Raw genomic sequence first — 11,011 nt, forward strand, 5'->3', positions numbered from 1 at the left:
CCCCCCCTTTCTCTCTCTACTGTTTCCATCACTATATCTTACGATTTTTAATTTGATATTTTGATTGATGCTTTTCTTCTATGAGGTTGATCACACTATAGGTGCTTGTGAATATATTACATCTTCACTATTGAACGGAACGTCTTTTGTGCTTAGTGGGAAGAGAGATTTTTCCTATCGAAATGATGTATGGAATATGCATCAGTTATTTTGCTCATTTTGTATTTTCAATATCACTTTGTATACTAGATAGTATGTATTTATATTTGATTTTGATTCATTTTCAATTCTAAATAACCAAAATACCATTTATTTACCCTATTCATTGTTTAGGTATTCATATTAATTGCATTAGCACTACAACAAAAATAACTTTTAGCGGCATTAAATATTGACATTAATAAAGAGTGCTAAAGACTTTACCGGCATTAGTTAAGTGTCATTATGACCAATGTTGCTACATGTTTTAGGGACATATACAAAAAGTGACAATTGCCGTTAAAAATACATATTTAGCGGCAACTAATGATCATTTGTATTGTAGTGTAGTAAAAAAGAATTTGTATTTGATTTGGCTCATTTTGTATTTTCAATATCAATTTGTATACCATGTAGTTTGTATTTAAATTTGAATTTGTATTTTTCCTAATGGTATACAATCAGGGTTTGAATTGGATAACATTATTTTATATTTTATGCACCATTATACAAAATACAGTATAAAAACTCTAACAAATACATTACAAATACAAACAATATACATATTGAAATGAATACAACTTAGGAAAGGAAGCAAGATTTTGAAGAGAAAAATAAATATATAGTGAAAAAATATATGAATACAAATAAATTTCTTAAATAACTACGTAATTATTTAACATACATATTGGAATGAATACAAACTAATAAACAAATACAAGTTTCATTATACAAAATACAACATGAAAAAGAATGAATACAAATACAAATGCAAATGGTATACATATTGGAATGAATACGATTCAAGCAAGGATACAAAATTTTGAAAAATAAAACAAACAAATTGTAAAAAAGTATGTCAAATAACAGATAAAACTATAGGTTTTCAAATTTCTAAATTAAAAAATTAAATTTAATAGATAAAACTATAAATTATCATCATAAAGTTTCATAACAATAAAATTGGTTGATATGAATTTTTTCGATTTCGTGATTTTCATTACAATAATTAGTGAAAATTGGCTATTGAAAATTTTATAGAGGTGGTACTTCTTTAATTTCGTGATTTTCATAACAATAAATAGTGAAATTGAAAATCGATTATTTTTTAGAAAAATGGTGAAATGTGTATTTTTAAGAACATGGTGAAAGAAGAAGAAAAAGATGGAAGTTGGTGCATTTTGATAAATTGTAACTGATGAGACTTTTAAGCATTTATTCCTTTTAAACAAAAATCCCCCCTCCTCCCTTAAATTCCACTAATTTGTTATATAAAATTGTATTTTAAAATAAAAAAAATTATAAAAACATAACAAAAATACATGACAAACTAAAATTTTGACATTTTTACTAAATATTGAAAGTGTTGCTAATGAGCCATCTTAAATGTTAAATATTGATATTTTCAAAAAAGTTCCTAGAAAAAATCAACCGACTCTAAAAAATCTATCAACATAAATTGAGACACGAAAAGTAACATATAATATAATTACAATATTACATTAAAAAGGTACTATAAATTATAAGTTGTATGATTGCTTTAGCGGGGTACGCTGCGATGCTCTTGCTAATTTACAATACCAAAAAAACACCTCACTGTTCTCTTTCAACATGGGCTTGAATTTTGGGCGGACCAAATTGGGTTTCTTGTGTTGGGCTTCTCATTGTGAGACCCCATTGATAGAGCTGTCAAAATGGGCTTGGCCCGCTAGGCCGGTCCAACCCAATCCTTGAATTAAGTGGAGTAAGGTCTAAATTTTTTTATCCATTTAGGAACGAGACTTTTTAACCCAGCCTCATTTGGCCCGCTAGCCTCGTAGGCCCAACCCGGAAGTCTCAAATGCCAACCCATGGGCTGTGTATATTTAAAATATTTTTTATATATATTTTTAGTAGTGATTTATTTGTGAAGTTTTTATCAATATATCCTATATCATATATATTATTATAAGTGGGAATCACCAAGTTAAAAGTTGAATTACGAAAATGTCCTTGTAAAATATAATATTTATGGACAAAAATGTAAATACACATTAATTATATAACATTACATTCAACATTATTATGTGTTTATGGACAAAATCTAAATACACACTCTTAAAAGTTAAGGACTTTTATTTGTTAATTTTTAATTTTTTTAAAAAATTTCCTATTATTTTGCTTTATCTTGTTTGTTTAAATACCCAAAGACTTACAACTTAACAAATGCATCGAATATGAATGCTAAAAGTTACTAACAAAATAAAACTGAACCCACAATCAATTTCTACAAACTTTATGGAAGAAATCTGAAAGTTTCCAACAATTGTTACTATTCTTCTATTGATTGATAAAAGAATTTATTCTTTACAACTCTTACATATATTAATTTTCATTAGTTTTTTTCATATTCCTTCATTATTAATATTTTCTTCTCATTACAATTATAAAAGCTAGGTAAGCTAACATGTCTTGATTGCAGAAGAAGATTCACAAGAGCTTTAACAATAATTTGGTAAGAAGAGTGATACAACATCAAATACAAAATTCTTCTCAGAATTCATAGAAACTCGAGAAAGGTACAAATCTCAATTTGTGTGATATTTTTCATTTGTTGAAATTAAATTGAATTATACAACCTTGATCAATATTTAAGAAAACTTACAACTTATAATACTTTTCGTATATTTCTTGGACTATCTCTGTATTTCTTTATAGTATTGACTATCTCTGTATTAATTTATAGTATAGGATGTGTTGATTTACTTACTTAGTATTATATTATTTCACATCATAGTTCATCGATATTCAAAGAAAAAAAATATACTGAAGTCTATGTTGCATTTTAAAGGTTAAACCTCATTGGTGTTCCAATAAAAAACACATAGTAACATCGAAACATATTGTGAAATGATTATTTAGTGCCATATAAATGAAACAAAAACATTAGTAGTTAGAGAATATATTTTTACTTATTGATTAAGAATCTACTACCCCTTATTTAATGTTATATATAATAGATGCAAAACTTGTTAAGCTTCATTTTCAATAAACATTTCAAAACAGTTTTCATAATATTACTTTGAAAGATCAAGGGATAATGTTACATTTGAACAATAAAGAGAACATGTATAACCAATCAGAGGGAAAAGATTGATTCTTTAACAATTATTTTAAGGACCAAACGAAGCACGATCAAGTTCCCGTGTGATAGATAACATAAATATTAATAGAGGAGGTATGTGGTTCAATTAAATCCCATTGATTGTCAACCCTTTTGATTTCCTTTGGTTATCAATTAGTATTAGTGATGAATTTATGATAAATCATTATATAAATTAACATCGAGAATAATTGTAATCCTCACCCGTCATTGGATGAAATAATAAAGGATAACTACAATGAAATATGTATATAGAAATTTATTTCTACAGTAAAATCAGAGCCACATAATCATTTTAGTATATTCATTTTTCTCATACTAATATATCACATTCTGGGCCTAATAACATAAAAATATAACTTAATATTTCAATCACCCAATCAAGTCGTGTTGTTCATCGAATGTCTAATCATTTGGCATACAATAAGGGAGTTATATGAATAGGTTGATAGTTCATCTGTTTCAAATTGTATTTTTTGTTGAATAGTTTGTGTTACTCATTTCAAAGTGATTTTGACATACTTATTTTGTATATAGTGTTTTTAGGAGACTCACGTGTGAAGCACGTGTCCAAGACTAGTATTTCAAAAAAATAAAAAATCAAATCTTCTAAACTAGCTTTTTTTTTTGGGAGGAATGGTCTTTACTATTATGTATTTTTGTAAGTATTGATTGAAGTGTGTGATTCATAAATGTACTTTTGTAAGTATTCACCGAAGTTTGTGATTCATATATGAAAATTTATATTTATTGATGTCGTGTTCATAGATGTCAATATTCGATACTGTTAGATACTCCTAGAGAGTAATTTGTTCATTTTTTTTATTCAAGGGACAACACGTCTCAACTGTGGCCCGCTTAGATCTCGGTGGACTGATTTTTATAGGCCCTTTAATTAAAAGGGTGAGACCATCCCAACATTTAACTCTCTAACCCATTAGGGTTGGGGTTACCCTTTTTGACAGCTCTACCTATTGACATGCCTAGGTAACTTCACATATAGCAAACATAAAAATCATATTTATACGTTATAGTTATAGTTTGTATAATTGTGCTTCATAACAAATTTTATGTTTGCTATGGAGTTTGTGATTTGTATAATTCGCAATGCATATATGAATGATTATAAATATGTATAATTCGCTACACATATACGAATGACTATAAATATATATATTTTGGTACACATATATGAATGACTGTTAATATGTATATTTCAGTATATAAATATTAATATGTATATTTTGGTATACATATATGAATGACTATTAATATGTATATATCAGTATATAGTTATTAATATGTATATTTCACATGAATATAAAACTATTGATAAGCTACAACTTAAGAAATGTTAAGTAAATAGAATTTTTCTTACAGACGGTAAACATTTACACGAGTACAGTTTTTTTTTTCAAATACCAATGTTCATTATGTTAAGTTAATAGGATTAAAGGATACAATCAAACTGAATACAAAACGAGATATTTACAAAGTAAATTGTTAACTTCGAATTTGAAAACTATAACAATATTTTAATTGTAACTTTAGATCTTAATAAAAAATAAAATATTTACATATGGTGCATCTAGGTCTACACAACTTCCCTTACCTAAACAACTCAAAAAGAAGACCATCTTCGAAACTCCACGACAATGATCCCCTTAGCTCAGGAAAATCTACTCAAATATGGTCTATACAACTTACTCAAAATAAGCTAATATGAACCTTTTTGTCTAACTTTTTTTACTTTCTATTACAGGCTTGAAGGCCTCACAATCGTGGGATCAAACTTATTTCAGCCTCAGAATTGAGACCCTTGTGCATGAAATGAGTGTGTGTGTATATATAAATATGTTAAGTAATATTCTTTTGCAAAAGAAATGTTCTCTCATGTGTTCCATTAGTTCTTTTTGATTAAGTATGTTTACACTAGGGAGAGTATGGCAAAAGGAGGGAAGTTTTCTTTATTACCAACTCAAATACCAAACGTGCAATATTAGCCTTTATAATTATTTTGAATTATGGCAAATTTTATAAACTCATTTTTATGAAGTACTTCACCAATAACACAAGAGATGTTCATTGTATTAGGCAAGTTTGAAACAAAGAACATTAACGAGAAGACGTTGTCAAGTGAAATCATTTTATGACCTACCACCCGCTATTAGAGTTGTTCAAAATTAAATCAAAATCGATAATTTGAATTGATAATTTAGTTATTTGGTAAATGGTTCAGGTTAATGGCTTAACAATTCGAGTCTCAGTTTATGATAAACTTCTTATCAGCTTATCAGTTCGGATCTCGATTTGGCCATATTTTCAAATTGGGTGCCCGATAATCCAATAAGAAGTTTAATAAATTACATGTATATCAGTTAAGGCCTTAGACAGTTTAGCCTTTAGGGTTTACATTTCAATTTTCACACTCTTTACGGTCACTAAAATTTCACAATAATATTTCAAAGTTGTGACATCACTCATTGATTCACTGTCACTACTTCCACACCAACGAGTTATAATGAATATCATTTTCTAAGTGTCTAAATTGAGGTTCTAATGGTTGGTTTCTTTACTTTATGTCTTTGCTTTTATCTTCTCATTACATTGAGCGATATAGTGATATATGCCTGTAATATTGCAATATTACAATCTGCAATGAATTTTTTTTATTAGTAACGGTCTCATGATAATTAGTGGTTTACGTCAGTAGTAATGTAATGGTTTCTCTTTATAGTTCATATCAAAATTGGCTTGGTTGTTATGAGAAATTCTTTTGAGTTTTCCAGATTAGGAAATATTGACATCTCTATCCAGGTTAATATGGAGTTTTATTAAGTGTTTATGTAGTAATGGACTAATAGGGAAAAGTTTATCAGTGACTACTAGCTACTGTATGTTGTTGATTAGTGATTAGTCCATTAGTAATTTTTAATGAAAATTGTGTGAACTGTTAACGATTGAACCGATAATCGAACCGATAAATCGATATCTTAACGGTTTCATAACATTTGAGCATGATTATAAATAAATATATTATAAGCAAAGCCAATAAATTCAAAAAATCGAGACAAGCCGAGCAATACGCAACCCTACCCGCTATATTAATTCAGTCACCTATTGTAACAAATTCTAAGAAAATTTTAACACCTTTTGTCACTAAGTTGAACAGAACATTTATTTTTCAAAATATTTGGGAAAATGCACAAGTACCACCTCAACCTATGCCCAAAATTCCAAAGGCACACTTGTACTTTACTAAGGTCCCATTACCTATCGAACTTATTTTATAAATAATTTTTTACCCTTTTCGTATTACGTGGCACTATCATTGAAAAAATTTAACACGCTGGGCCAAGAAGATAAAGCCATGTAGGCAGAAAAGAAGTAGAAAATTATTTATAAAATAAGTTCAGGGGGTAATAGGACCTTAATATAGTATAAGTGTGTCTCTGAGATTTCAAGCATAGTTCAAGGGGGTACTTATACATTTTCCCAAATTATTTCGTTACTAATTTACTTTTTCTAGGGTTATAAACAAACACGAAACCATTCAAATCCGTGGTCTATAATCATTGATCTCATTCTTTATTTTTCCTAAAACCTAATATGAGGGAGCCGATGAGGATGTCCATAATTGAAATATTTTCTTAATCGATTGTCAATTTCTTACTCGAAATAATTACAAAAATTTACACAAATAAGAGCGATGACATTCAATGTTATAAAACTATAACTTAAAGGATATGAATTAAAACTAAAGTCGTTCCCACAATTTTGAAATTCATTAATTAAATTAAAGTGGAACCAAAGAAAACTATTTTTTTAATTTTTTTCCCCAAAATACCCTTTCTAAAGATTTCTAAAGAAAGACAATTTTTAGTGACATTTAATGTGAATCAGTTGGAAGTTAATATTCATGCTTTACATTATTCTGATTCGTTTGGAATATTGTATCACAAAATGCACACACTTTACATAAGCTTTTTATGTCACGCTAAAAGGCTTGTCTAACTCGTGTGTGTGTGTGTGTGTGTGTATGTGTGCTTGTGTGTGTGCGTGTGCGTGTGCATGTGCGTGTGTGTGTGTGTGCGTGTGCGCGTGTGCGTGTGTGTGCGTGTGTGTGTGTGTGTGTGTGTGTGTGTGTGTGTTTGTTTGTTTGTGTGTGCGCGCGCGTGTGTGTGTGTGTGTGTGTCTGTTTGTGTGTGTGTGTGTGTTTGTGTTTGTGTCTACGCATTCCATCATTCAAACTCATCACTCTTTGTCACTCAGTTTTTTTTACAATTTGGAAGAATTCAAAGCTATCCATTCTTGATTTTTCGGCAGAAAAAAAAGCTTCCAGGTTAGTATTCGTAAATACAGTGCATTTTTGTATATGCTTGTTAATTTTGATTGATAAGGAAAGGTGTATTTTGACTCAGGTAAGGAAGATTGATTCAGGGGATGGCTCGGTTTCAAAGAGGAGAACTAAAAAATAATCTTTAAAACATATGGTGGAGATACTTGAAAAGAGGAAGGAGTTGAGTCATAGTGGAGATTCTACAAATGGAAGGAAAAGAAAAAAGATGGAGACTTCTGGAGGTGACGAGAGAAATGCGAAAAACAATGGGAGGAGGAAGTTCAATCGAGCAATTTCTTAGTACTTAACAAATCAGACTTTCGTTAAGGAAGTATCTGATTATGATGATTCGTCATCGGAGGAGACTGATCCTGATGTTGATATTGTTGAGCATGAGGAGGAGGAGGACAATGATCCTGATGTTTTTATCGTTGCAGAGGAGGAGGAGGAGGTGGAGACTGAACCTAATGTTGTTAAAGTTGCAGAGGAGGAGGAGGTGGAGACTGAACTTGATGTTGTTAAAATTGCGGAAGAGGATGATGAATAGGAAGAGAGTGATCCTGATATTGTTATCATTACAGAGGTGGAGAGTGATTGTGATATTGTTATCATTATGGAGGAGAATGAGGTGGTAGAGAGTGATATTTTTGTTGTTAACGTTGTGAAAGAGGAGGAGCAAGTGGAGATTGAACATGGTGTTGTTACGTTGCAGAGGAGGAGTAGGAGGAAGATGAGGAGGAAGAGAGTGATCCTATTGTTGTTATAGACGAGGAAGAGGATGAGGTTGAGAGTGATTCTGATGTTGTTAATGTTGCGGAGTAATAGGAGGAGGTGGAGACTGAACCTAATGTTATTAACGTTGGGGGGAGGATGAGTATGAGGATAATGATTATGATGTTGTTATCGTTAAGGAGGAGGAGAAGGAGAAGGTAGCGAGTGATCCTGTTGTTGTTAACGTTGCGGAGGAAGAGGGGGAGGCGGAGACTGAACATGATGTTGTTAATGTGCGAAGAGGGAGGAGAATTGACATGTAAAATTTTCTTTTGTCAGTCTTTTAGTTCATTTCAAAACATTACATGACAAGTTTTCTTTTTGTTTTAAACTTACCGTCCACATGACATGTTTAAGATCACAAGATTAAAAAAAAAGGTATATATAGAGAGAGAATGTTTAAGACCATAGAAAAAATAAAGATTTTTCATTAAAAAAGAAAAAATAATTTTGGATTTCAAACATAAAAGCTAGTCCTCCTATTTATATTTGGCTTTAGGCCACTAATTTGCTTGAGCCGCCTCTACTTTTTGTTCTCTTCTTTTCTTTTTCATTATTATGTAAGGGGATTTTTTTCTTTCATTAGTTCTTTATTTGTTATTACTTATTTATCTTAGGGAAAATGCATAAGTACCCCCTCAACCTATGTCCGAAATCCGAGAGACACACTTATACTATACTAAGATCCTATTACCCCTGAACTTATTTATAAGTAATTTTCTACCCCTTTTCGGCCTATTAGCACTAGCTTGAAAAAACAGTCAACCAGCGTTGGTCCCACAAGATAGTGCCACGTAGGCCAAAAAGGGGTAGAAAATTATTAATAAAATAAGTTCATGGGGTAATAGGTTACTTAGTTTAGTATAAGTGTGTCTCTGAGATTTCGGGCATAGGTTGATGGGGTACTTGTGCATTATCCTTTTAGCTTATTAAGAGTAACTATATTTTGCTTCTTATAAAAATTTCTTATTGACTCTCTCTTTCACTGAGTATTAATCTATATTAGTTAAGATTAATTTAGTGTCTCATAAATATTAATAAGAATATATTTAGTTAATGAGGTCTCTTATTTTTTTAAATTTCAGTATATCTTTAGTATTAGGATATCTAAAAGAAAACTCGACCGAATATTCATATTTGATCAATTTATTTATAAAAATTGAAAAAGAAAATAAATAACTCGAAGTAAATACAAAATTAAAGGAACTGACCCGTTTGCCCTATTTAGACAATATGGCCCCACAACGTTCGAATTCTGAACCCACCTCTGGATGCATGAGTTACGTACCAATCACTCTTAATGTACTAGATGACTTTGAGAGTATATTAGACTTTCGCAACATTTTGCCTACTATTATGGTTTGAAATGTCTTTCAAAAATCCCTTGATTTTCTATTATCTTATATGATGTATGTTCAGTGTCTTATGTAGGGCATCTTGAGGTCCCGTACACCATGTCACGTCTGGGTAACTCAGTCACTTACAAGGACTCAAACTTATAACTCAACGATATTTCTCCTCTAAAAAATAGTCAATTCATAGGGTTCATGCTAAAATATAGACATAAACGAATGAACTCAAGAATTGTAATGCATAACATATAGAAATCAATAATTAGGAATAAAATTTCAAAAATAAGTAGGAACTCGAGAACTTAAAATCAACTTATCTCAAGAATACTCAAATCTAGGGGATAGAATCCTAGATTACTCTTTTACTAGTTAGGAAGTAGATGTAGGGCGTGAGGACGAACTAGTTCAATGCTATGATAGCTTACATTCGTAGAAGAATAAGATGGTTCTTGAAGAATCTTGAAGAAGAACTTGATTAGAAGCCTTAAAATCCTGGCTTGAAGGAGGAAATCAAGAAAACCTTTCTTGGGATTTCTTGAATTAGTTTCTAGAAACTTTATGGACAAGAATTATGATTTCCTTAGTGATTCATAATTGTATGGAGAAATATGAGTTGGAAATAATGGAATTCTTGGAGAAAAACTTACTTTGAAGAGGAATCTTTAAAAAGATTGAAAGAATCTTGAATGATGTCTTCTACTTTGATTTTTCCTTAGGGTTTTGCCTTAGGGTTTTGAGAGAATGGTGGATTAAGAGATGAAAATATGATCTCTTTGGGTATTTAATTGTCAAAAGTCCGTTAAGGGTTTCCTTAGAGGTAAAAAAATAAAAACAATCCTTTCTAATGTTTTATCGTCGGCTAATTCATCACATCATTGTATCAGATTACTGAAATGGTCATAACTTTTTACTCAAAACTTGGATTGACGCAAAATTAGTGGCATTGGAAAAAGAATTAAATTACCCTTAACTTGATAAGCTATGTGCCATGTAAATCTTTATTCTGTAGTATTTTAAGTTGACCCACGTAAAATCTTATGCCAAAACTTAATCGGTAAGGAAATTTTCAACTGAACTGTCACGACCCAAAACCGAGCCGCGACTGGCACCCACACTTACCCTCCTATGTGAGCGAACCAACCAATCTAAACCCTAAAATTTCAATATAATATCAACAGAAAGTAATGCGGAAGACTTAAACTCATTAAT

Source organism: Solanum pennellii, chromosome 8 (assembly GCF_001406875.1).
Source record: "Solanum pennellii chromosome 8, SPENNV200".
NCBI lineage: Eukaryota > Viridiplantae > Streptophyta > Magnoliopsida > Solanales > Solanaceae > Solanum > Solanum pennellii.